Genomic DNA, 27,871 nt, shown 5'->3' with positions numbered 1-27,871 from the left:
CAATGGTGTTTAGTGAAATACAGAGGGTATGTGAAAGCTTGTGAAATGTTAGACATAAGCACGCCAGCTTATTCTGTTTTATTGTTTAAAGTTTCCTTTCATGATCTTCCTTAGATCTTTTCTATGTGACCTTTTTTGATGACTTTATTTCTGCTGTTGCATCTTTCCTTTTTATCTCTCTCCAAGATTAATTATGGAAATGTGCAAGCCAGAAAAAGAAATAAAACAAATGTATATAATGTGGTGGCTAAGGGGATGGGTTTTATAGTCAGTATCTGAATCTCAGCTCTAACATTTACCAGTTCAGTAGGTATTACGGGCTAGTTAACTAATCATTTAGATTCATTTTTATCCTTTCTAAAATTGGGAGGATAATATTTCCTAGAAAAATTAAGTGCCCAATAAGCATCAGTTGCTATTATGGCTATCTTTTATTACTATATGTTATTATCTATATATATAAAAGCCTAAGCAACTGTCACACCCAAAACAACCGAATGAACAACCGAACAGGCTGCATAGGGCGACCAGGGTGGCAGGGGGTTAGTGAGGGATGACCACACGACTGAGCAGCAGGCTGCATGGGGCAACTAGGCCAGCAGGGGAGTTAATGAAGGCTGACCAAATGACTGAGCAGTGGGCTGTGTGGGGCAACCAGGCTGGCAGGGGGGGTATTGAGGGGCAACCAAACGACTGAACATCAGGCTGCGTGGGGCTACCAGGCCGGCAGAGGGGGGCAGTTAGGGGTGACCAGGATGGAAAGGGGGGCATTAAGGGGTGACCAGGCTGGTGGTAGGGGAGTTAGGGGCAACCCAGATGGGGGGGGGGGGCAGTTGGGGGTGACCAGGTCAGTGGGGGGGTGGTTGGGGGTAACCAGGCCATCAGAGGGGGCATTTAGGTGTGATCAGGCAGGAAGGCAGGTGAGCAGTTAGGAGCCAGTGGTCCCAGATTGGAGAGCATGCAATCTGAGTTGAGGGGAACCCCCCTCTGTGCATGAATTTCGTGCACCGGGCCTCTAGTCTACACTAATAATAGAAAAACATGCAAATTGACCATACCTTCGCTATGCCTTAAGACACGCCCACCAGCCAATCAGAGCAACTATATGCAAATTAACCCAACCAAGATGGCAGCCAGCAGCCACGGAGCTGCAGCAAGCAGGAGGCTTGGTTGCCCCAATGATGGAGGAAGCCAAGCTTCTGGCTTGCTGCAGCGGGCTCTGAGCTCCACTCAAAGCAACAAAGTTTCAATTATAGAAGGTAAATAAACCCCAGATACCTGCTTTCAGCCCGCCGTGGCCATGAAGCTGGAGCGAGCAGGAGGCTTGGGTTGCCACTGGCAATAGAGGAAGCCAAGCTTCCCTTCCGCCTGCCCTGGCTGGCTCTGAGCTCCTCTCAAGGCTACAAAGTTTCAATTATAGAAGGTAAATAAATCCCAGAATAAAAAAGAAAAAAGGGAGAGGCTGGGAGCTTCCGTCACCGGGGGGGGGGGGGGGGTGCTTGGCCAGCCTGAGAACAGCCCTCAGCCCCTTACCCAGACTGGCCAGGCAACCCAGTGGGGAACCCCACCCTAAGGCAGCAGGTGGTCATCCCCCGAGGGGTCCCAAACTGCGAGAGGTCACAGACCGGGCTGAGGGACACCCCCCCCCCCCAAATGCACAAATTTTTGTGCACTGCGCCTCTAGTATTATTATAAGTATTATTATAAAATTATATTGCTACATTGAGGAAATGTTTTTTCTTTTTCTGTGTGGTAGAAAATATTATACTATTTTCTCAGTTTTCTTCTGGAAATAAAGTTTATTATATGTATAATGCATGGCTTGTGACTGGCATTTGGAAAAATTCCAAAGAGTTGATGCCTCAGACTCTGCTTTGCAAAATCTTGCTCAGAGATTGAGGATATAACACATAGGGATGCCAAATCTCAATAACTTACAAAATTAAGAAATGAACCTATGAAGAATATCTAAAGTATTATCACATGACTGGGTAAAGAGGAGGGTCTAATACAACTTGACCTTGTACTCAAATTTACCTAGGAAATTCACCAGCAGAGGCTATCATTTTGTTTTTGTTATTGTTAGCTTGCTAGCTACATGCTTATCTGTGCTGGCCCTTTGCAGAATCATAGGCTGATAGATCTAGTTCCTGATCTGTTTGACCTTATTCAACTTGGTGTCCTGCAACCTGTCAAATCTTTGTGGAATTGAAGGTACAACCCACTTGTGGGTTAGATTCCATTGTTATTTTATTCCTTCATTAAATATTTGAATAAGGCCTATACCTACCTTAGAACATTCCTTTCTTTACTGACTTCTCTAATAGGAATAAGCAAATGACATCTGCCCATTTGATATTGAAAAATTGTTAAATTATAGTATATTCAATATCAGTTATCTATGGTTTTATTTATAATAAAATGTCTAAACATCTATGAATTCCATGTTTTATTTGGGATTTAAAGAATTTGCTTTCAAATTTTATTATGTGCTATTAAGAATGAAATTTGCAAAGACATTTAATTTGCTCCTTTTATAAAGTATCTGATACAATTTGGGAATCTTTTCCATTTTAAATAAACTGCAGAAACTAAGTTTGTATAAAAGTTATTAAAGGTTACATTTGGCATTAAGAGTTACATATATATATGTATATATATATATTTATATATAACATATAGACTTTCAGATTTGTAAGTATATTTACTTAAAATATATTTACTTTTCATGATCTGTTTAACCCACAAGAATTTCATTTATATCATGTGCTAGATTATTATGTTCCTTAAGTGTAAATAAATGACCGATCACACTTAATAGTGGTTGAAATTGTAACAGCAAGAACTATAAAACATTAGTTATAAATCTGTCTGTTAGTAGAATTATTTTGGTAAAGGGAAGTTGTGATATTAAATCCACAGGACAGAAGGGGGGGATTTATAGGAAGTATGAATTGGTAATGAAATTTGAATAAAATGTACCCTGTCTTCATTATGCCATCGAAAATGGTATTTTCAGCTCAGTTAATTATCCTTAATATAGTTGGTATACAGTGAAATCAAATATTAAGTAAAAATGTACACATGTGAGGTATTAAAATTAACTTTGAAACTTTGATTTTTATGTCCATTTTGTATTAGAGCAACATCCTGTTTGTATTGCTTTTTGGATATTTAATATTTTTATATGTCCAAAACAACATACACAGTTGCAAATATAATAGATTATTAAAATAATCACTTTCAAAATTTGTAGCTGATAAAATATAAGTGAATGAAATATACCATTACTGAGGACACTATTTTAGATTAAACCATTGATGATTTTTGAGGTAAAGTTCTTTTTTCAATGTCTTTTGTTATTATACAGCAGGTGTCTCATTAACTAAATAGGCACATATGGGCTGAGAGGAAAAGCTTTGCTAACTCAGCCAATTTTTACTTCAAGTTATGTATTTTCTCTGCGTAGTGTGCCATTTTGCTCAGTGAAGAAAAAGTTATGGTAGTCTTCAATCATTGTAGAATGCCCTTTATTTACATCATGAGAGCATGAGGTCTTTATCAAATTACACCTTAGGTACATTGCAGGTACTACTTCATACCTACAGTGCAAATATTCAGAGCTATGTAGAGCTGAGGCCATTTTCAAGATTTAGAGTCAAAGGAAAATCATTGTATCTCACAAGTACAGTATATCTCTAGGATGTAGAGGTAATGTGCAAAACCTATAACTGTAACTTTGAGCCACTTTGATTTATCAAACTCTTAAAATGAAATTTAAACAGCCTCATTTTTCAAGGTTCTTTCTAAGCTGTGTACATATTGAGGTCATTGGTATTTTGTTCTAAATAAGAATACCTTCAATTCTAAATTAAATATTGGAATAGCAAAGTGTTTTTTCAAAATAAGTTTTAAACTTCAAGAAATCTCATTGTATTTTCCCAAAAGGAATAATGAAATTTTCTTTCCTTTATACATTTGATAATTGTATTTGTCCAATCTAGAATGTATTCATTGCATTGATTTAGAGGAATAGCAGAAATTATTATGACCTTTAGTTTTCCTGCAGACTTTTAAATTATGACTTAGAAACTTATAAGCAGCTTATCTAAGCAACTGAAATAATTTCTCTTATAAGTTGCCAGAGATAAAGAATGACAAAATCATTTATACTAGGTATCATTAGGAAATTGATGTCATTTTCTGTATCATATGACAGGGGGTTTTAATTTAGTCAGTAAATTGTAGAAATGTGTACATTACATAAAATGTTTATCTACACTAATAAAAGAGAAACATGGTAATTGGCGTACGACCGCTACCCTTCCCATTGGCTAATCAGCGTATCCTTATGCAAATTAACTGTCAGCCAAGATGGCTGCCGGCAGCCAGGCAGCTGGAAGCGAACATGAGGCTTGCTTGCTCCCGTGACTGCAGACTGCAACGTTCCCCGCCTGACTTGCCGGCCTCTGAGCTGGCAGTTTGAAACATTCTAACAAATATAGGCCAGGATCTCAGAGCTGAAGTTATACATTGTTTCGATTATAGAACCGAAACAAACCAGATACCTGCTCTCAGAGCTAGAGCCAGAGCTAAAGCTGGCCCAGAATAAAATAAAAAAAAGGAGCGGTTGGAGCTTCAATCAACAACCACCAGACTGAAAGCAGCCCTCAGCCCCTCACCCAGACTGGCCAGGCACCCCAGTGGGGACCCCCACCCTGAAGGGTGTGTGACCAGCTGCAAACAGCCATCATCCCCTCATCCAGGCTGGCCAGGCACCTCAGTGGGGACCCCCACCCTGATCCAGGACACCCTTCAGGGCAAACCAGCCGGCCCCCAGGCCTCTGTCCTATATAGTAAAAGGGTAATATGCCTCCCAGCACCGGGATCAGCGGAGCCGCGAGGCCTCCTGGCACCGGATCAGCGTGACGGGGGGCAGCGCCCAAACCCCCTGATCGGCCCTGCTCTGTGTGTGATAGGGTGCGGTGCCCCAACTCCCACTCCCCCACGGGCCCTGCTCCGTGTGTGACAGGGTGCGGCGCCCCAACTCCCCCCCTTCCCCCGCCCCACGGGCCCTGCTCTGTGTGTGACAGGGTAGAACCATAACCTACCCATCGGCCCTGCCCTGAGTGTGACAGTGGCAGCACCCCAACCCCCTGATCCGCCCTGCTGTGTGTGTGACAGGGGGTGGTGCCCCAACTCCCCTATCGGCCCTACTCTGTGAGTGACAGAGGGGAGCTCCTCAACCCCCTGATGGTCCCTGCTCTGTGTGTGACAGGGGGGAGCTCCCCAACCCCCTGATGGGCCCTGCTCTGTGGGTGATAGGGTATGGAGCCCCAACCCCCCTGATGGGCCCTGCTCTGTGCATGACAGGGGGCAGCGCCCCAACCCTCTGATCCGCCCTGCTCTGTGTGTGACAGGGGGCGGTGCCCCAACTCCCCTATTGGCCCTACTCTGTGAGTGAGAGGGGGGAGCTCCTCAACCCCCTGTTGGGCCCTGCTCTGTGTGTGACAGGGTATGGAGCCCCAACCCCCCTGATGGGCCCTGCTCTGTGCATGTCAGGGGGCGGTGCCCCAACTCCCCAATCGGCCCCGCTCTGAGCCCGACCAGGGGCTGCATCCAGGGATTGGGCCTGCCCTCTGCCACCCGGGAGCAGGCCTAAGCCAGCAGGTCATTATCTCCCGAGGGGTCCCAGACTGGGAGAGGGCACAGGATGGGCTGAGGAACCCCCTTTCCCCCCAAGTGCACAAATTTTTGTGCACCGGGCCTCTAGTCCTATATAATAAAAGGCTAATATGCAAATTGACTGAATGGTGGAATGACCGGTCGCTATGATATGCACTGACCACCAGGGGGCAGATGCTCAATGCAGGAGCTGCCCCCTGGTGGTCAGTGTGCTCCCACAGGGGAAGCTCTGCTCAGCTAGAAGCCCTGAGCTGGGCTCACAGCTGGAGAGTGCAGCGGCAGTGGTGGGAGCCTCTCCTGCCTCTGCGGCAGTGCTAAGGATGTCTGACTGCTGGCTTAGGCCATCTTCCCGCTGAGGACATCGGACATCCCCTTAGGGCTCCCGAACTGTGAGAGGGCACAGGCTGGACTGAGGGAACCCCTCCCTGAGTGTGCGATTTTTGTGCACTAGGCCTCTAGTTTATATATATTAAAACAAAATGATGTGTACTTGTGCTAGAGAGAAAGAGAATGTATAAGAAATGTTCTTTGTACTCAACTGACTTATCCTATACTAGAGGTCTGGTGCACAAAATTCATGGATGGGTGTGGGGGGGGAATCCCCTTAGCCCAGCCTGTACCCTCTACAATTCAGGACCCCAAGGGAGATGTCTTCAAGCTCTGCCCTCAGTCCCTTGAATCCCATAGGACTGGTCCCGCCTTCTTTGGGCGCCTCCCTGCTTCCGCCCCTTCTCTGGAGCAACACCCCAGCTAATATGCTAATGATCTGGTCGTTACCATTACAGTGTATCAACCATTAGCATATTAGCTCTTTATTAGTATATATAAATAATTAATTTTATATATTACTCACATCTTGTGAACCAGAAATATAGAGTTGAAAATGAAAATTTATTTTTTGCCCAGGGTCACATAGTAACAAACCTAGTTTACCAATGGATAAATCTAAATTTTCAGTATCTTCTTTTCAATTAAAATCATAGCTTGAGAACTAGACTTTAGAGTTTGACAAATCTTATTTCAATATAAACTACGGTTGACCCTTGAACAACTTGGGGCTTAGGGGCACAGACTCTGGTGTAGTAAAAAATCCATGTATAACTACAGTTAACTCTTGAACAACACAGATTTGAACTGTGCAAGTCCACTTATATGTGGATTTTTTCAATAAATATACAGTTCACCCTCGGTATCCCTGGGTTTCACAGCCACGCATTCCACCAAGTGCAGGTCAGAGCAGATTTCCAATCCATGGTTGGGAATCTGCGGATGCAGGAGGCTGACTGTCTGCATGGATTTTGGTACCTGCAAGGGTCCTGGAACAAATTCCTGTGGATACTGAGGGATGATGCTAGTTAAGTTTTGCAGGAGTCAAAGTTATATGCGGGTGTGACTGAACAGCAGTTGGAACCCCCACCCCTACATTGTTCAGGATGAACTTTTTTAAAAATTGTTTGAAGAACCTCCATACTGTTTTCTATACTGGATGTACCATTACATGACCACAAAGAGTGCTCAAAGGTTTCAATTTCTACATTTAACAACATTTATTATTTTCTGTGTTTTTTTTAAACAATGATCACCCCAACAGGTAAGAAGTGATATTTCATAGTAGCACTTTCAATTTGTAGTTCCCCCAGGATTACTGATGTTGAGCATCTTCCTTTAAGATTACATTTATATATATATATATATATATATATATATATATATATATATATATATATATATATAATTTTTTTTTTGAGAGGAAGGGAGAGGGAGAGAGAAAGATAGAAACATCAATGATGATAGAGAATCATTGATCGGCTGCCTCCTGCGCACCACTCACCAGGGATTGAGCCTGTAACCTGGGCATGTGCCCTGACTGGGAATCAAACCATGATCTGCTGGTCCATAGGTAGACACTAAACCATTGACCCACACCAGCCAGGCAAGCATATTCTTTTTTAAAAATATATTTATTTTTTTGAGGGAGAAACAGCGATTTGTTGTACCACTTATGCATTTATTTGTTGATTTTTTTAAAAAATCTCATCAGAGAATATTGTTCCATTGATTTTTAGGGAGAGGAGAAGGGAAGGAGGGCGGGGAAGAGAAAGGGGGAGAGAGAGAGAGAGAGATGTGAGAGAGACACATTGATTGGTTATCTCCCACACAAATCCCTATGGGGGCAGGAATGGAACCTGCAACCCAGATCCATGCCTTTGACTGGGAATTGAACCTGAGACCTTTGGTGTGCTGGACTGGTGCTCTAACCACTCAGGTACACGGGCCAGGGCTGTTTGTTGATTCTCATATGTGCTCTGACCTGGGGTGGAACCCACAACCTTGGTGTATGACACTTCAACCAACTGAGCTACCTGGCCAGGGCAAGAGTCTTTGTATGTACATGTTGGCCATTGGTATGTCATCTTTGATATATCTATTCATGTCTTTTTAGCATTTTTAATAGAGTAATTATTTACTATTGAGTTGTAGGTATTTCTTATAAATTTTGGGTATTAAGCCCTTAGTAATATATGGTTTGCAAATATTTTCTGCCATTCCATGTATTGCTCTGTTACTCTGTTAACTGTTTTCTTTGTTTTCCTGAGTTTGATGTAGTTCCACTTGTCTATTTTTGCTTTAGTTGCTTTTGGTGGCATTTCCAAGGTATCATTGCAATGTTATGTTCAGACCAATGTTTTGAAGCTTTTCCTCTATATTTTCTTCTTGGAAGTTTATATTTTCACGTCTTACATTTTAATTGATTTTTGTGTATGGTATAAGATATGGGTCCAATTTTATTCTCTTACAATTGAATATTCAGTTTCCCTATCATTTGTTGAAGAGATGATCTTTTCCCCATTTTGTAGTCTTGGTACCTTAGTCGAATATCATTTGACCGAGTGTGTATTGCTGTATTTCTGGGCTCTCTATTTTGTTGCATTTGTTTATGTGTCTGTCTTAATGCCAGTGCCACACTCTTGATTACTGCAGCTTTGCCATATAGCTTTGAAGTCAGAAGGTATGAGGCCTCCAGCTTTGTTGTTCTGTCTCAAGATTGTTTTCGCTATTTGGGGTCTTTTGCATTTCTAGTTTCTGTCTCTTTGTTGATATACTCACTTCATTCATGTATCATTTTCCTGAGTTCGTTAAGCATCTTTATGATGGTTATTTTTAATTACATGTGAGGACTTTTTTAGGGTCAGTTTCTGGAGATTTATTTTGTTCCTTTGCTTGGGTCAAGTTTCTTTGTTTCTTCATGTGTCTTGTAAGTTTGTGTTGGGATCCACACATTTGAAAAAACAGCTACCTTTCCATGTCCTTATGGACCAGCTTCATATAGGAAAAGACATTTCCCAGTCAGCCCAGCCAGAGTTTCTGAGCATCTCTCAAGCTTTTTTTGAGGAGGTGATACAACTTCTCTGGTGTGCATGTAAATTAGAGGAATTTGCCAATTTCTCTTTTCAGAACCTTTGATCTGTTCCTCCCTCTGGTGTCTGTCCTCAGTACTGCAGATACTCTGGAGCTGCCACAGGCTGCCTAACTCTCCTTTGTTCTCAGTGCTCCCCAAGCATCTGGAATATGCTGGGTCCCATTGCTGGTCCAAAGCACAAGACAGAAACCAATTCCTCGGGCAGGCAGGCCGGCCCTGAGAAACCAGAATGCTGGACTCAAACTCCTACCATTCCTCTGGCCATTTACAGGTGAATCAGCTCTTTTGCTTGTTCCACACTAAGCCTGGGAAAGGGACTGTGGCCAGTGAGTCCCATGAAATTTTCTCCTGCTTCATTCTTTCACTCTTCCCTGGGGAGCAGGAGCCTCCTAACTGGTTTCTGAGTATCTCACAAGGGACTTGGTCTGTGTATTGTTGTCCAGTTGGTATCTCTGGGTAGGGAAGAAAGGTCTGAAGCTTCCCGTTTCTCATGTATCAGGATACTCCTCCCCTCTCTATTGCTTAAGATGCTAATGAGCAGGAATAGCTTGCACATCAATTCTTTATTCTTTCAGGGCTAGAGACATAAGCTGAGCAGTGTGGTTTATGTCAGAATTGGAGATAGGGTTTGCTTTGTTTTGGTTTGTTTGATAATAGAGTAAGAGGATCATGGTCCACATGCAGTCCTAGTGGATCCACTCTAAACTGCTGAGCTAGGCAGTCTTTTAAAAATCTCTGAAACTATTCTCTCATTTGTAAAATTCGGATAATAGTTAAATGTTCATGAGTACCTTTGTAAGTGCGTTGTAAGGCCATTAAACACTAACCTAGTACTACTTGTTTTGTGTGATGACTACAGAGAATATTCTGAAGATGTGGATGTTGTTTTTTTCCAATCCAATTCATATAGCTGGCTCATTTTGACAGTTGTTAATTTTTCCTAAGTATAACAAGCACAGCAAAGAAATTCAAGTCTACTGCCAATTCTGAGGAATTAAAATGTTGTTGTATCGCCACTTTATATTTAGCTTAATTCCTTCACATATATGATGCATTCATAACCACTCCACATATACTAAAATCCTAGAATTCAATAACTTAGGTAGACAGTTTACACTTAAATTAATGCTAGTTATGAGTAAGTTTTTACACATGGGTATAAAAACATGAAGCATAGAATCAAAAGGAAAGAGAATAGCTTTTATTTTTTCATTTTTTATTTCCTAAACTAGTAATTCTTACTATTTATCCTTTATATTGAAATAATTAAGACATTACATTCAAGATTTGAAGTGCTAAAAGCCATACAGCCATTTTTGGAAAGTATTCTATAGAAATATAGAAATTTACATAGCACATTTTCTCAATGAATATTAAGCAGTTTATGACCATTATCTGATTCGTGGGAGGGAAAACACATTTTTCCTTATGTAAAATCCCTAAGTCAGTTAACTAAAGGAAAAGTCTTTTCACAGGCTTTTCTGACTCAGGGGAGGCCACTAACGAGGCCTGGGAACTACTGCACTGCGCAGGTTGTCTGGGCCAGAAATTTAAGAATAGCACACCTGGAACAGCTGTGGGTTTATACTGTGCCAACAATGCCCTAAACCATGTGCTCTGTGTCTTTAAATGGAACTGAAATCCAACTCAATTTTCTGTTGGACTCATGTTTGCATTGGAAAAAGCAATGATGAATCCCACAAACAGACCTTTCAATGTGATGCACGTTTTTGTTCATCCTCTTGCTTTATTGTAAGAATGGGGTTTCTGTAGACAAGGAAAGACATGAAAATGCTTTCAGTCGTGTGTGGTAGTATTTTTTCTACACTGTGTACTGGGCTGTGACTGACATACTTCAGTTGATGGGAATTATAAACACCCTTTGTTCAGAAAAAAAGGAGATGCAAGACTTTCTATAATTAATATACGTGCAGCTCTTCAAGAAAAGTGCATGCTGTGTATTTATATGTTAAAGCACCAGGTAGTATAACAATGTTGTTGATTATGGTATGTGATAGCTTTCAGCTTTTGGATGTTTAAACCTTTTCTTCTACAAAGAATTATGCTGGTAATGCTATTTAGCAGTAAGTTGATTACTAAAGGGCTAGGAAAGCTTTTTTTTTTCCTTAGGGACAGTATTCATATTACACATAAATGGCAGTAATAGAAAAAATGAAAAATATTCTTCTATTATCTGAAAGAATTTTTGTTAAATAATGTTATTATATGGGTCATTGACTTTTTTAGAGTCTTTTGAAGGGCGTGCAGGCTGTTGTCATGCTTTGTTTATATGGGGAAATGGTTTAAGTAAAAGAATGATCTGAACTATTCTTGAATTAAGCCAAATATTTATCTTATGGAATTATTGATAGAAATGTTGTCATGTTCCTTGGAAATCATGCAGTGTTTATGGAGATAGCAATTTTCTAGCCAAAACCTTACTCATGAAGTTCAGCTCTTTAACTTTAAAAGTGATTGCTCTTTTTCTCCTTGCCACGCGTACTTAGCGTGGGCCTCAGTGAGGCTAGCTCCAGATGCATACGCACAGTTCCTTCTGAATATGACTGCATGCTGGGGCATCGCGATAGCTTTTATGTGATCACTATGGTGATTACTTACAAGTTTTGTTGTATTTCAGATTCATACTCAATTTTTTATCATTTGCAATTAATTCTCTGTAAAATATAGTCACTGTTTCCTATATAGCATGTTGTACATTCTTCAAAAAAAATTTGATTGTCTGTCTACTATGTACCAAAGACTATTGGGCAGAGTATCGGGATGCAGAAATGACAGTGGTGTGGTCTCTGTTTTCTTGGGCGATAGACCAAAACATATCCTCTTGGTACCCTTTCTTCATCTAGCCCTGCCTTTTACTGTCATGCTATCAATAAAGGAAACTGAGGAGCACAACACTCTATGTCTTAACTTCCCACTTTCGCATAATTGTGCTACCTAACTGTTATACGTAATGCTCCTGAAAATGTGTGGATGTATAGGACAATGTTGTGCTGAGGGGTATGCTAGGAGATGTTCCTTAAGAAGGCTGGCTGGCTGCTTAGCCCACATGGAGGCATTGAACAGATATTTACTGCCTCATGCTATGTGCCAGCACTCTGTTGGCTGTTGGAGAATCAATGATAAAGAGAATAGAGATTATCTTGTCCACTTAATGTAAGTAAATTTCAAATAATGACAGATGCTGTGACAGGTTTAAGTCTTTCTGGATTATGCATCTTCTCCCTGCAGGAAATCCAGGTACAAAGACAAATTATGATTCTTTGGTTGCTTAAGGATCATAGAAATAGAGGATTAATGTATAGATCTGATCACTAGCCAGCTGATGCTCTTTCTGTGTCTTCATTCATATTTAGGGGTTTGTCTTTTTGGCAATCCCCACCTTTTGCACCTATATCTCTGTTATAATGGTTCCTCTGACATTATTTAATATCTGAGATTCATGTAGTGAGCATTTTCAATATAGTGATGAGCCTTTTTCATGTTATATTCTCAATGTTTGATCCTAGAAATATACGTGGTTTTAAGTAATGAATCCATCCATCCATTCATTTGTTCTTTGAACTTAAAAATACATGTGAGTCTTTGCCTCTTCTTTTTGTTCATTATTTTAAAAGTTGATAAGTAAATTATTACTTTTTTTCTGTCAGTTAAATAGAGAAAATAAACCAATCTCATTAGCAATATTGTGTGACTGAATGAGATCATGTATATAATACATTTTAACATTATTCCAGGTAGTCATGTAAGATATCAAGTGAAATAAGCCAGTCAGAGAAAGATAAATATCACATGATCTCATTCATTTATAGAATATAATGAACAACATAAACTGATGAACAAAAACAGATCCAGAGACAGAGAAGCATCGATCTGACCATCAAACCTCAGAGGGAAGGTAGGGGAGGGTGAGGGTTAGGGGGAGAGATCAACCAAAGTACTTGTATGCATGCATATAAGCCTAACCAATGGATACAGATAACAGGGGGGTGAGGACATGAGGGGGGGGGGGACAATGGGGGGATAAGGACACATATGTAATACCTTAATCAATAAGGAATTTTAAAAAAAAGAAATTAGATATTACTGAACACGTTCTCAATCTAATGAGGAAAAGGGTGGTACATTTGTCTTAAAATTGTTTCTATCATATATAATTCAGGCTGATACTATACATGTGGGTACTTGTGTATTTGTCAACAGTTCTGTCATAGGATCTTTTTCATTTTTTCTTTTGGGAGCAGATGTTGAAAACGCTCACAGTGCCTGCCAATAAATTAAGTTAAAGATATTCCATTCCAGAAGGAAAATTAAAAATTATCTTTCCTGATGTGCTTATATTATGAATGCATAACTGGAACTACAGAAAAAAATAAATGTATTGATACTGCTTTGAGGGAAATCAAGACACTGAAAAAATGTTTGCACTAACTTCTTCCTGCCAGTGCTGTGGGACTCAGCAATACACTGGGTTTGCCACCAGAAGGTGCTAGAGGAAAATGAAACCCGCTCCCTGTGCTAATGCTTTGGACTAGTTTTCCCATTTGCTCTGAGTATTCTCTCTCTCTCTCTCTCTCTCTCTCTCTCTCTCTCTCTCTCTCTCTCTCAATAATTTACTCTGCTAACTGACAGGTTTTCCTATGGTTTCAATCATATCTATGAAGTTTCAGGGATTTGGCCATCTGTAAAAACAGACTTTAATCCGTTTCTTTACCAGAAAGTGACTAGAAAAGGCTTTGGGAAAAAAAAAAAATCATATGAATTATTTGAGAACATACCATTCATGTAACTGAAGATAAAATATTTTATGCTTATGCTTAAAAATTATTTTTTTCAGTCAGTTTTATAAGAAAGTGAATGTTCTATGTTTACTTAAATGTTAGGTCTTTCAAAGGCCAAATTAACTCCTTTCAAAATATGATAGAATTGAGAGTGATGTTGTTGAATGTGTAATCCCAGAGAACATTTTCTAATTTTGTAAGTAAATTCACTAACTTTAAAGATATTTCTGTCCTCCAACTTTCATAAATATTAAAGATTATCGGGGGTCCATGTGTATTTTTTTTAAATAGTTTATTTCAAGACAGTTTAGCATCTAAGAGATGCTGGCATTACAAAAAAAATTCTCTTGAGGACTTCCCTTTTCTTTCCCACTCAGGAACTACAACATCTTCCCACTTTCCAAAAGCTGGGCTTATTTTTATGACTGTTATAAGGGTGCCAGAAGAGGATAAAATAACAAAAGGATAATCATATTATCCTGGGAACTATTTCTGTCTTTCAGTGCTAAAAGTCAACGAGCTTCATAGACATTTTCTGAAGTAATTTTGAATATTAATATAATTGATGAAAATTTATTCATTCATCATTTTAGGAAGATAAATTATGAAATTTCTTTGGCCTTTTCTCTGGATGTTTTGCACCTATATTTTCATTTAATATGTCTTTGGGGGTGGGGGGGGCTTGCATTTGTGAGCCAGATAGTTTCTCCAATTTTTTATTTTAATTTCATGAATTTAAAAGAAATAGTCAGTCTTAAGCAATGTTGCAAACTATACTGGTAAAATGGGGCTAAAGGCAGAGAAAGTAGGATTTGTAGAGACCTTGCCTGCAAAAACACATAAACTTTGAAAAAGAAAAACAAACATGTAAACTCTTCTGTACTAATATATTCTATTGTATTAGTTTCCTATTGCTGCTGTAACAAGTTATCACAAAGGCTTAAAACCTGAAAATCCTTTGTCTTACTGTTCTGGAAGTCAGTAATTTAAAGTGAGTCCTCTTGGGATGAAATTAAGAACACAAGGCGCCGAAACCGGTTTGGCTCAGTAGATAGAGTGTCGGCCTGCGGACTGAAAGGTTCTAGGTTCGATTCCGGTCAAGGGCATGTACCTGGGTTGCGGGCACACCCCCAGTAGGAGATGTGCAGGAGGCAGCTCATCGATGTTTCTCGCTCATCAATGTTTCTAACTCTCTATCTCTCTCCCTTCCTCTCTGTAAAAAATCAATAAAATATATTAAAAAAAAAAAAAGAACACAAGGCTGCGAACTCTCTGGAAGCTTTAGACAGCAGTTCTCAACCTGTGAGTCGAGACCCCTTTGGCGGTCGAACGACCTTTTCACAGGGGTCGCCTAAGACCATCCTGCATATCAGATATTTACATTACGATTCATAACAGTAGCAACATTACAGTTATGAAGTAGCAACGAAAATAATTTTATGGTTGGGTCACAACATGAGCAATTGTATTTAAAGGGCCAGAAGGTTGAGAATCACTGCAAGGATTCGTTTCCCTGCCTCTTCTACTTCTAGAGGTTGCCCATTCATGTTCCTGCTTGTGCTTTTGTTCTGTCTCAAAAACCCTGACAATGCTGATGGAGTCTCTCCCGTCCTGCTTCACTCTGACTCTTCTGCTTCATCTTCCATGTTTAAGAGGCTCTAGTGATTACTTTGGGCCCAAGTAAATAATCCAGAATAATTCCCTCATTTTCAGGTCAGCTGATTAGCAGCAGCCTGAATACCCCTTTCCCTTGTAAATATAACATATTCACAGGCTCCAGCTGTTAGAGTGGACATCTTTGGGGTGGGGGTCATTTTTCTGCCTGCCACACCTATGTATGTAATTTGTATGTAGGATTTTTCACCTGAAGTTGTGATTTGTATTTTTTCTCATGTCAACACTTTTAAGTGTATACCTTTATATAGTCACAGAATACTACTCCCTACTAACCTAATATTGGCCATTTCACTGATTTAGAAGATATTTATTGTGTACCAAGTACGTGAGAGATGTTCTGTACATAAAAGGGGGTTTAAGCATAAATAAGAAAAAAGTCTCTGCTTGGGGAACTTGTGGGAAACTGGAGGAGAAAGAAAAGTAAGGACTTAATCAAAGAATTAATTAAAATTCTGACTTGGGCATGCAAATGAAGAATAGGGTGCCATAAAAAATTGCAAAAACATTCCTAAGGGATGGATTCGGGCATGGTTTCCCTCATAAAGTGACATTTAAGCTGGGTCTGGAAGGATGGGTGGGGGATACATTTTAGGAAGTGGGGAGAGGAGGTTGAAGGAAAAAGAGCAGGAGGTCCTGAGCTGCTTGGCACATTGGAGGAACCCCAAGAAGCCAGACAAGCTGGCAGGTGACTGGAGAGAACAGCCTAAGGTGAGGGTGGAGAGTGAGCCGAGTCCAGGTCATGCAAGACTTCACATCGACTGAGGTCCATCACATTGGGAATGCATCAATAATGAAGGTAACATGGGGTTCAGGAATGAGGCGATCCAACACAGAAGAGAGGCAAAGGGAATGCTCAGGAAATGGAATTTTAGACAAGGATGTTGTATGCCAGGCTTACAGAGCAACCAGTCCTGATTGTGGGAGTGGGAAGGAGGGCTCCAGAGAAAGGTCCTTCAGAGGAAAGAAAAGTTAAAATGATGGCTGATCTTATGTAATCTACCATTGTTATTTATAGAAGAATTAGTGAAAGGAACATAGAAAACTGTGAAAATTAAAAAAAAAGAGAGAGACAATTTCAATTAGAACCAAAAAGTTAGTTTAAGAGCATTGCCATATGGGTGGGTGGGTGGGTGGATGGGAGGCTGGGTGAAAAAGGTGAAGGGGTTACAAAATAGTCACAGGTATGTAAGGTATAGCATAGGGAATATAGTCAACATTATTATAACGACTATGTGTGGTGCCAGATGGGTACTAGAGTTATTGGGGGATCACGTCATAAGTTATATAAATATCTAACTATTATGCTGTATACCTGAAATTAATATAATGTTAACTGTCAAAACTATAATTGAAAAAAAGTAAATGCTTTCATGATATAATGAATGACCCAGCAGTAAACAAATATACTTAGTTACTATAATGTGAATACTGAATATTGATATTTATTCATACTATGATTGGAGAAAGCTCATTAGGGGTAAAATTGGGACTAGGAGAGAGAAGACTCCTCATCTTCCATATAGGAATTCAAAAGATTGTTGAAATTTAAAGTAATAGGAAATAGCTTAGATATTGTTTGTACATATTTATTGAGAAAAAGTCTAGAAGAATTAGCTAAACGTGGTAAAATAGTTGCTTTTCAGAACTTGAACTTAGCGTTGATACAAAGAACTGCTTTTATTAAAATCTTTCCAGTATTATTTAACTTAAAATTGTTTACATGTAATATTTTGAATATAATGGTATATTTCTATTACATGAGTAAACATTAGTGAATGGATGCAGAGGAAGTGGAGACTGTAAATGCAGCACAGTTGTGGCTAGATGAAACTGTGAGTGGCAGAAGAAAAAGAAGTGATGAACTTTTGGTGCATTTAGCATTGAGGGGAAGGACGGTTTTAGTATGGGAGAGGTTTGAATTGGTTTATGGGATTCAGAGAATGAACCAGCAGAGAGGAAGAGTTTGAAAACAAGGCAAAAATAACTCAGAAATAAAGTTCTAAAAAGAGTAAAGTATGCATTGGGATCCTTAAAAAGGATTGAGGTCCCTACAAATTTATGTTCTTGTCCCTCATCAGGGAGTCCTAGTGCCCCACCCTTCCCCAAATTCAATAGCCTACTCTGCATCCCACGTGGAGGAGTGATGAGGTAGGGCTCTATCTGCTGATGAGACTTTCCAGAGAAAGGTTATGGTGCTGGGTTGCTGAGGTAGAATGAAGAACAGATGAGGAGGGATTGAGGAAGGAAGTCGCACATTAACTGAACTTGAGAAGAATTTGACATAGGAATTTTCCTATACATAGATTTGAAGAGAGGCTCTTCCACTTCTAAGGTACCTCCCTTAGACCTATAGACCTATTGCTTGATTAATTTTGTGAAATAGTTCCCAAACTAGATAGAAATCAGTACTTCCTATGGACATTTATTTCATATAAATTTGGTAATTATTACTCACATTTATTGAGAGGTTATTGCTGACCCTATTTTCATTGCTTCATATGGATTATCTCACCTAATCCTCACCACAGCTCTATGAGGTAAAAGTTGTTTTCATTACCATTTACAAATAAGAAGAGTGAGGCACAGAGTTTAATTGGCAAAAAGGTGACAAACTGGTGAAGGGAGGAGCTGATATTTGAATCCAAGTAGCCTGACGCCAGAACCTGTGTGGTCAGTCACTGTTTTATGTCACCTATAACAACATTGTAGACAGGGGAATGGCACTTCCACAGGGCATCGTGGTTGAAAGAACAGCATGCATGTGGGAATCGGAAGTAATTAGGTAGGGCTGAGGCACAGCATGGATGAGGTACATACCCATAGCGTGTGGTGACTGGTGGAAAACGTCTGCAGTCATCACTGAAACTGGTTCATGAAGAGCCTTGCTGTCCTATGGAAGACCTTTGGGCTCTAGCCTGACAGCTAGAAGGAGCCACTGAAGGATTTTAAGTGAGAAAATAATGTAATCTGGTGTCTTTCAGAAAGGGCCCTCTGACATTAGAAGATGGTTGGAAAGGTCTGAAGAGGGGATGTGGCAATGAGAACATTTACAAGACTGACATTGAGACAAAAAGTGCCAGTAGACACAGAGAGGAGGGACAACTATGGGAGACAGTAAGAAACTGTATTAATCAGATGTAGTGAAAGATTGGAAGAGAGGAAGAAGGGTTTGATTTGTTCATTTTCTGCTTTGGCGACTAAGTTGTTGAAGCGACATTCACCTGTATAAGAATGCCACGCAGGAGAGCATTTGGGAGATGAAGGGAGTCACTGTTTTATGAGAAACATCAACTCTGTATAATTTGGGAAACTTCTAGATCAGTGGTCGGCAAACTCATTAGTCGACAGAGCCAAAAATCAAAAGTACAACGATTGAAATTTACTTTGAGAGCCAAATTTTTTAAACTTAAACTATATAGGTAGGTACATTGTTATTAACTTGATTAGGGTACTCCTAAGGCTTAGGAAGAGCCGCACTCAAGGGGCCAAAAAGCCGCGTGTGGCTCACGAGCCGCAGTTTGCCAACCACGGTTCTAGATGGAAATGCGCAGTGGTTAGTTGCTTTAAAGTCAGAGAGAGAGAGAAAGAGAGAGAGAGAGAGATAAATAATGAATGAATGAATGAATGAATGAATGAATTACATGAGTGACCTACATTATTTTGGTCTGGGTTTCATCTGGATAAATTACCTGTGTAAATTGAACATGGTTGTAAGCTTCCTAAGGACATATGACAAAGTTCCAGAACATCATCTGTGATCACTTGACAAATCTAAGCTAAATGGTGAAGAGGAATGTGGTTATAATTTGGTGGGGAGGGGTGGAGGGGAAAATCACATTTAAATGCTAGCTACAGACAAAGACCACAGAGGAGATTGAAGAGGGGCTGAATTCTGAGGGAAACCAACAAATAATAGTTACATGAAAACTAAGAATAGTGTGAGTAGATTTTCATGGAGAGAGTGATCAAATTTTACTAAAAGGCCACTAAACCCTTTGGCTATTAGCAAACCATTGTTGACTTGGTTTAGACTAGATTCTTTGAGGAAGTTGAATTAAGAGCTTCTTTTTAGCTTATAAGTAAATCCAGTTGATGCATATTAGACATTTCAGAAGCTAGGAGATAAAGGAGAAGAAAATTGGGTCAAGGGATTGAAAAAAAATCAACATAGAGCCTTAGCCAGTTTGCTCAGGGGTTAAAGCGTCGGCCTGCATGTACCTTGGTTGCAGGCTTGATTCCCTGGCCCTGGTTGGGATGAGTGCTGGAGGCAAGTAATCCATGTGTCTCTCTCACATAGATGTTTCTCTCTCCGTGTCTCTCCCCTTCCCTTCTACTATCTCTAAAAATCAATGGAAAAATATCCTTGGGTGAGGGTTGACAAAAACAAAATAAAACAAAACAGAAACATCTGAGAGGCTCAAGGGAAATAATAATAATATAGATGAATTTAAAAACAGGAAGGGAAAAAAGAATTGCGGACAAACATTCCAATGGGAAAAGATAGTGTCTAGAATACAAAAGGGGGCTTTTGACTTGGATAACTGTTTGTGTGTCTGTTCACTGATGCTGAAAGGGTGAAAGTAAGAACTTGGTGCAGAAAATCTAGCAGTCTGTCAGCTTGATGGACTTTGCCTTCATACATCCTATCTTCCATCATCAGTCATGTTTTCTTGCTCTGAATTCCTGTTGTAACTGTGCTATTTTTTTTTACCTGTGTCCTTTTTTTTTTTTTTAACCTTCCTGACAACTGTGAACATAAAATCACAGGCTGTATCCCTTTGTCCTTTGAATTCCCCAGAGTCCCTGTGTATGGTAGCCGCATGATAGTCTTTAAGGAAAAAATCATGCTGATATCTTGTTTTGCACATGAGAAATACCTGGTGTAGAATGAACCTGGATTTTTAAGTATTGGCTGATAACCTTATGGGAGTTAGAGTCGCTGCAACTGAGCCTGAGGTTTTTGATTTACGTCTTTGGATACAGTCTTGCAGCCTGAGCAGATGATCTACAACCTGCCCTCAAAGATCTGCACGCAGTAAATTGTAAGATGTGCCGCCTTATTTCTTTTAAACCTCCAAATGGAAGGGATGAGTCAGCCTATCTGGGATTTCAAACTGCCAGTTCTAGGGACACTGCACAACCCAAAGCCATTGCCTCCAGGAAATTGCTATTAAAAATGTTCTCTGCTAGGCAGGACTGCCTGATGGGTCAACCTAGACCAGTTCTTTAAGTAAAAAGAAACATTAACAACCAAAACAACAGAATTACTGCTGAAGGGTAGTAGCAAGGCTACTTTCTTTATTTGCCTTTGAAAATCTGGTGGTGTTTCTTTTTTTCTTGATAGCTTTGATGTTTTACAAGAAGAGTCAGCTATAATTCACTTTTCCAAGGACAAGATGAAATTGAATCAATTTTTTTCTCTGAGAAAGCTAATAATATGCACATTGATATACAAATGCCAGTGAGTACATTGTGTGTGTGCACTTGAATTGTATTGTAAGACTTTCTCTGTAGATATCAAGAACATGATATTGTTCACATAATTGCAAATAGTTAAACACAACAGGATGAAGGTATTTTAAAGGAAAACTGGGAAATTATGCAAAGTTTGACAGGTCTGTTAAAGTTTTTTAATTATAAGACACCTCAAGAATCAGCTCACTAAACATTTGTTCATAATATTTTAATAAGAGTGCTAGAAAATTATAATCTTTGAATATAATGCTTAGTTTATTCTTGAATAGGATTTGAATTTCAATATGAGTATGTGTGAAGAATATTACTAATATATGAACTAACATGAAGGGGTATACAGGTTACTGTTCATAGTAGCAGCTCAACAATGGTTAGCTGAAGTTGAATGATACCAAGATAAGAGAGAAAACATGTTAAACTCTCCTATAAACAGCAGATTCCTCTTGGCAGGAGTCCATTCTTTTCCTTAGCTTAATTAAAGACCTTCTTAATATTTAAGGTGATAATTTGATTCTTGAATTTTTTCAATATTTCTTTAAATTTTCCACATTATTAGATATTATTGTATCATTATAATCAGAAAAATATATACATTTTATTTTTTGAAATACAAATTATAAAAACATACTTTCTTACATGGAGTTTTATTTTAACGATTGCTATGTCATGGAGCATGAAATACCCATCATTTGAATCTGCAGTTTTAACTCCAAATAACCTTTTATGAAATGGATGAATGGCCATATGCAATAAATGAGTGCATGCCACTACTTAAGCTTAAAAATAAAACAAAATCTTTAAAAAGAACTATCAAAATCACAACAGAACATTTTAATACCATCATTTATTGTTTTAATTAGTTATGCCTGCATCCTTCCCATGTCTGCACTTCCATCTGATACCCAAAGAAAAATTCTAATGCACACTTAAGCTTGTTAGCAATTCATCTAATTTAGGTCTTCCTGTAGAGTGTCTTCATTACATTTTGCAAAGACACTCAGAAACAAAATCTGTAATTGTTGACACTATTACACTCCCTCTACAATATATCCAAGTAAACATCTTTCATGTCAAATAGATCATAAGCTATTTATTTTTTAAATATAAAATTCAGTCAGATTTTATTAAACTCTTTAAGTGAAGGTCAACAAATGTAAACATCTATATGAGCAATAGATATGAAGACTTTCCAAAGCCAGAAGGAAACAGTTTGAGTTCTCTATTGCTACATAGTAAATACCATCAAACTTTCTTTCTTTAAAAATTATTCAATTAGGCTGGGCTCAGCTGAGTGGTTCTTCTGTTGGTCTTGCTGGTAGCAATTAATGTGGACGCATCCAGTTGACAGATGGACTTTGGCTAGGATCCACTGGGCCCATGACTTTTCTCTTTTCTGTGCAATATCAAGACTGCTTCTCTTCATGTGGTCCCTCTGGAGGGGGATAAATATATTTCCTACAGGTCATTTTAGGGCTCCCAAGAGTGCAAGGACTTAGGCATGGAACAGGTTATAGTTAAAGTGAAAGAGATTCATGGGGCGAGGACTACACAAAGGTGTGAATACTGGAACCAGTGTTCATTGGAGGCCACCAAAGTCATACTGTTCTAAGAAACTAAATTCACTATGCAGTGCATAGTTCTCTTGGGCAGCACCATGGAGGATAGGCTTCAGGAGAAAAGACTAGAATCAACAAGGCTAATTCAAAAGTAGTGTAGTGATTGAGGTCAGAAGTGATTTGAGCCTAAATTTAGGCTTTTTTTTTTCTCCTAAAATATCATTTGGCCTCCTTTTAACTCTTAGAGAGAGTAAAGTAATAAAGATAATGGGGGAAAAGAGAATCTTAATATGATTCTGTGTATATAATAACATTTACTCAGATGGGAGAGGCAGAGGGAACATTTTGTTTTATTCTACTGACGTTGATGTTTCTTTGGATGAACAGGTAAAAATAAGTACTAATAACAAGGTTGTGTGGGTTTGGAACAAGAAAAATCTAGACTAGATATAATGGAGATGAAGACTTAGGAGACATTAGCATACAATTGATATTTGAGACCTTTGGAGAGATTGAGCTCACCCAAAGTATATAGAACAGTGTTTCTTTTTCTTTTTTAAAATATATTTTAATTGATTTCAGAGAGGAAGGGAGGAGAGAGAGATAGAAACATCAATGATGAGAGAGAATCTTTGATCGGCTGCTCCTGCATGCCCTCTACTGGGGACCAAGCCCACAACCCGGGCATGTGCACTTGACCACAATTGAATTTGAGACCCTGCAGTCTGCATGCCCACTCTCTATCCACTGAGCAAAACCAGTTAGGGCAGAACAGTGCTTCTTAGGGAGGAGGAAAGTATATCAGAATTCACTAGGGATATTTTCCAAATTCTACATTCTATAGTTATGAAGTAGCCCTGCCCTCCAACATCACTGGGGTAGAGATGGAAACATGTATACTTTGAAAAAACTCCCAGGTGCTTCTTTTACATGACTTCCTCTCCCAGGTATATGGCCATAGATACTGTTTTAAAAGGTCTCCAGGAGCTCAGCTGGTGTGGATCAGTTGATTGATCCTTCCCTGCACCAAAGGTTGTAGGTTCGACTCCGGTCAGGGCATGCGCCTGGGTTTTAGGCTCCATCCCCAGTAGGGGATGTGCAGGAAGCAGCCAATGGATATTCTATCTCTCTCTCCTTCTCCCTCTAAAAAAATCAATAAAAAGCTTTTAAAAATTTTAAAAAGCTCTATTCAGGAGACTCTAATGCAGTGGTTCTCAACCTTCTGGCCCTTTAAATACAGTTTCTCATGTTGTGACCCAACCATATAATTATTTTCGTTGCTACTTCATAACTGTAATGTTGGTACTGTTATGAATCGTAATGTAAATATCTGATGTGCAGGATGGTCTTAGGCAGCCTCTGTGAAAGGGTCGTTCGACCGCCAAAGGGGTCGCGACCCACAGGTTGAGAACCGCTGCTCTAATGTGTTATACCCATGATTAAGAACCATAAAGAAAAGCAAGAAGGGAAAAAGCTTGGGCATTCCATGTAGGGAAACAAAAGTCAAGGGAGAAGGGCCAGACCTGTTAATGTTATCTACAGATGGCAGGTACAGCTATAGAGTATTAGCAACTATCACAAATGAAAGGATAAGCTTTCTATATGTCATTTCTGGGAAGGACTCATAGCCATTCATTGGACTCTTCAACCACTAATATACCTTCTATCCTTAAGAATTTAATAGCCACTGTTTTTCAAGGGATATAAGTGTTTCCCATATTTCACATTGATTTGGTGACTGAATCTGATTGTATTCTAGGAAGGTTCAAAGATACTTTCTTGTGTTTTTCTAGTTGCCTTTTTGGTAACAATTTCTCACCTCACCTCCATTTCACAGCTTTTCTGTTGCCAGCTCTTCTCTCTTCTCCCTTGACATAGTACCCCATTCTTCTTAATTTGGGCATCCTTCAAGAATATTTTCTGTCTTCAACTCACTGTGCCTCCTCAGACCCCTTGATGTTTACTTTAGCTCCCTTCTGTTCATTCTGTGGTGAATCTCTCTTGATATGCAGGCCAGTCCAGTTCTAACTAGATTCTGGAAGTCAAATCACATTCAAACTAGTTATTATGGAATTCTTTCTTGGGCTTTTAAAATCTTTCCTAACATCCACCTATCTTGCCATCTGTTTTAACTCTTTACCTTTTTAATTGATTGGTTAGTGGAGTGAAAATGCCAAGTCTCAATGCTTCCTCCTTAACCATTCTGTACTCATGGGGTAGTTAGGACTGAGTTATAGAAAGCATTGGATATAAAGCCACTTAGCGAATGCTCAGTAAATATTAGCTGTTATCATTGCTTCCTAATGATTCCTCCTCATTTTCTAAATTTATTGGCTTTTCTAAATACATTCACCAAAGTATAATTATTGGAAGCTAGACCCAAAAGTGCACAAGCACACATACTCATGTCTTGATTTGGGTGGTGGCTACACAGACATATACATTTGCCAAAGTTTATGGAGCTCTCTGTACTTAAGATTTATGCATTTTCTAGATGGAAATCATACCTCAATAAATTACTTGGGGAAAAAGTATAATTAGAAGCAGAATAGCACAGTGGTTAAGATTGTGGGTTCTGGAACTGGATTTAGGTTCAAATCCTGGCTCCAGCACTAACTAGCTATGTGATTTGAGGCAAGTAATTGGCCTCTGTCTCTCAGGTTCCTCATTAGTTAGATCTGGATAAAAGTACTTACCTCATAGGATTAGTGTGAGGATTAAGGAAGTAATTTAAAATAGTGCTTGACACATCTGAAATAGCATGTAAATGTTAGCTATTTTTTAAAATATATATTTTTAAAATAAGGAGACCACATATCTCTCAGATATACATCCTTTTCTGCATATATTACATATCTTTACTTAGGTTGTATCTTTGTTCATGCAGAGAATAAGCTTTATACTTTTTGTCTTCTCTCTGTCTTTCTAGCATTTAGCATGGTGCCACATTTAATAATAGCAAAATCAACATTTATTGACTTATGGAATGTTGACCATTAAAGTCATACCAGATTGAAAGAAGACACTTTTATTGGAAGAACTGATTAAATTTTATATTCCTAATTAGTAGTGAAAATTGTATCATAGTGATTTAAACCAAATCTAACCAAAGCCTAACTATTCCTTTAGCAGCAAATTTTAAAATGATTGAAATATAAGTTTGTGAAAAGTAAACAGATTTTATTTTAACCTCAACTATTCTACACAACCTTTTCAGATCCCAGAAAATTACAGTAATAATAAATTGGAATACTGTCAGATGATGGAAAATTCAAATCCACATGGATAATTGTCTCTTATAATAGAGAGTGGCTATGACTTTAAAGTTTTAAGCATTTAAAACTAAAAGACAAATGTCCTAGTGTTTTACAATGATTCACAGTGAATTTTTATTATAAATTTAAATTGTTTACATAAAATTTTAATACAATGTATAAACTCTAGTTTTAACAATCAATGTCATCAATACCTATAAAGAAAATGTACATGCAATATATTTTTTTCAATTAAGTTGATGATACCATATTATCAATTAATAACATTGTCTGTTTTTTTCAGTTATACAACAAAAAAAGATACAAATTTATTTTCAGTTCTTGTTTTGGGAACTGATAATTATCACTTATTGCATACACATTATTTTTCAGTTCCTAGACTGGGTAGATTTTATATCTCTTCTCTTATTAAAACTTTTGCAATGTAATGATTATTACTATGTAGACATGAGAAAACTAAAAATAGAGCATGCAATTTAAAGCTTAAATATGATACATTGAAGGGGTAGACATTTTCTTCTTTAATGTGACATTTCTAATATATAGAAAACTGGTGAAAAATATCAATAATATTTAAAGACTATGAAAATAGCCATCTAGAAAGTGATAAGTAATATGTTTCAGAATAAGGGCCATTAGTGAAATAAAAAATACACATTAATGTTTGGAGGAAGCTTGATTTTGAAAAAAAGTCCTTAGGAAGATGTGTATGGAGCAGGGAGTTATTCCACCACAAATTAATTTTGAAACTATGTTAAACAGCTCAGTTTAAAAAACAACAAGAATGGAATTAGAACTCCTCATTTATTAATAAGGAAATGTATATTTCCAGGTAAAGAAAGTATTTCACCCATGCTGCTATACTGATAAATGCTATTCCTTGGTAAGACCACATTTAGAGTATTGAATCCATTTCTTGGGACTATTTCCAAAGAAGATACGTGGGATGGTAAGAGACTTTAATGATTTCCAGTGAGAATAAGCTCTGTGATGACCCTGGAAAAGAGAAGACTTGCCAGTAGGCTACAGAAGGCAAAGTAAAAGAAATGGGTGAATAATGCCAGGTGGTGAATTATGGCTCCTAGAAGAGAAACATCATCTCATATTAGAGTTTTCAACAGTGGTGTAGGATGGTCTGCAAAGAAGTGAATTCCCGAACACTGAATACATCAGCAGAAATGTGGTAATGCATGTCATGGATGTGAGGACCAAGGATTTCTGGTTAGGAGGAAAGCACTGAAGGACTCTTGATCAAGTTTCCCGCCCTAAGCCTTCCCCATAAAAAAGAAGTGCATAGAAATTTGCTGTGTAGATTGTATGTTATCAGATTAACTAGAGGCCTGGTGCACAAAAATTTGTGCACTGGCAGGGGGGTGTGTGTCCCTCAGCCCCACTTGTGCCCTCTCGCGGTCTGGGACCCCTCTGGGGATAACGACCTGCTGGCTTAGGCCCGCTTCCGGGTAGCAGAGGGCAGGCCTAATTCCCAGGTGCCTGCCCCGCAGCCCCTGGTCGGGCTCAGAGCAGGGCCGATTGGGAGGTTGCAATGCTACCCCCAGTCACACTCAGGGTAGGGCCGATTGGGGGATTGGGGCACTGCCCCCTGTCACACTCAAGGCAGGGCTGATGGGGAGGTTGTGGCATCACCCCCTGTCATGCACAGAGCAGGGCAGATCAGGGGGTTGGGGCGCCTTCCCCTGTTACAAACAGAGCAGGGCGGATCAGGAGGTTGTGGCACCACCCCCTGTCACACACAGAGCTGGCCGATCAGGGGGTTGGGGTGCTGCCCCCTGTCAGGAACAGAGCAGGGCCGATGGGGGGGTGTTGGGACGCAGCCCCCTGTCACACTCAGGGCAGGGCCGATCAGGAGGTTGGGGCGCTGCCCCTGACAGGAACAGAGCAGGGCCGATGTGGGGTGTTGGGGCACAGCTCCCTGTCACACTCAGGGAAGGGCCGATCAGGAGGTTGGGGCATCCCCACCCTGTC

At 39.3% G+C, this 27,871-nt stretch overlaps 1 protein-coding gene across 1 annotated transcript in view; it reads left to right on the top strand.

Moving 5' to 3' along the window:
- The window catches only part of NAV3 (neuron navigator 3), an 832,877-nt gene that overhangs the window by 368,096 nt on the left and 436,910 nt on the right, over positions 1-27,871 (top strand). The gene's annotated exons all lie outside the window — the stretch shown is intronic.

Source organism: Myotis yumanensis, unplaced genomic scaffold (assembly GCF_028538775.1).
Source record: "Myotis yumanensis isolate MYYU_CA2020_CCGP unplaced genomic scaffold, mMyoYum1.0.hap1 SCAF_3, whole genome shotgun sequence".
NCBI classification, from domain to species: Eukaryota; Metazoa; Chordata; class Mammalia; order Chiroptera; family Vespertilionidae; genus Myotis; species Myotis yumanensis.
This window is presented reverse-complemented; position numbering and strand designations above follow the sequence as displayed.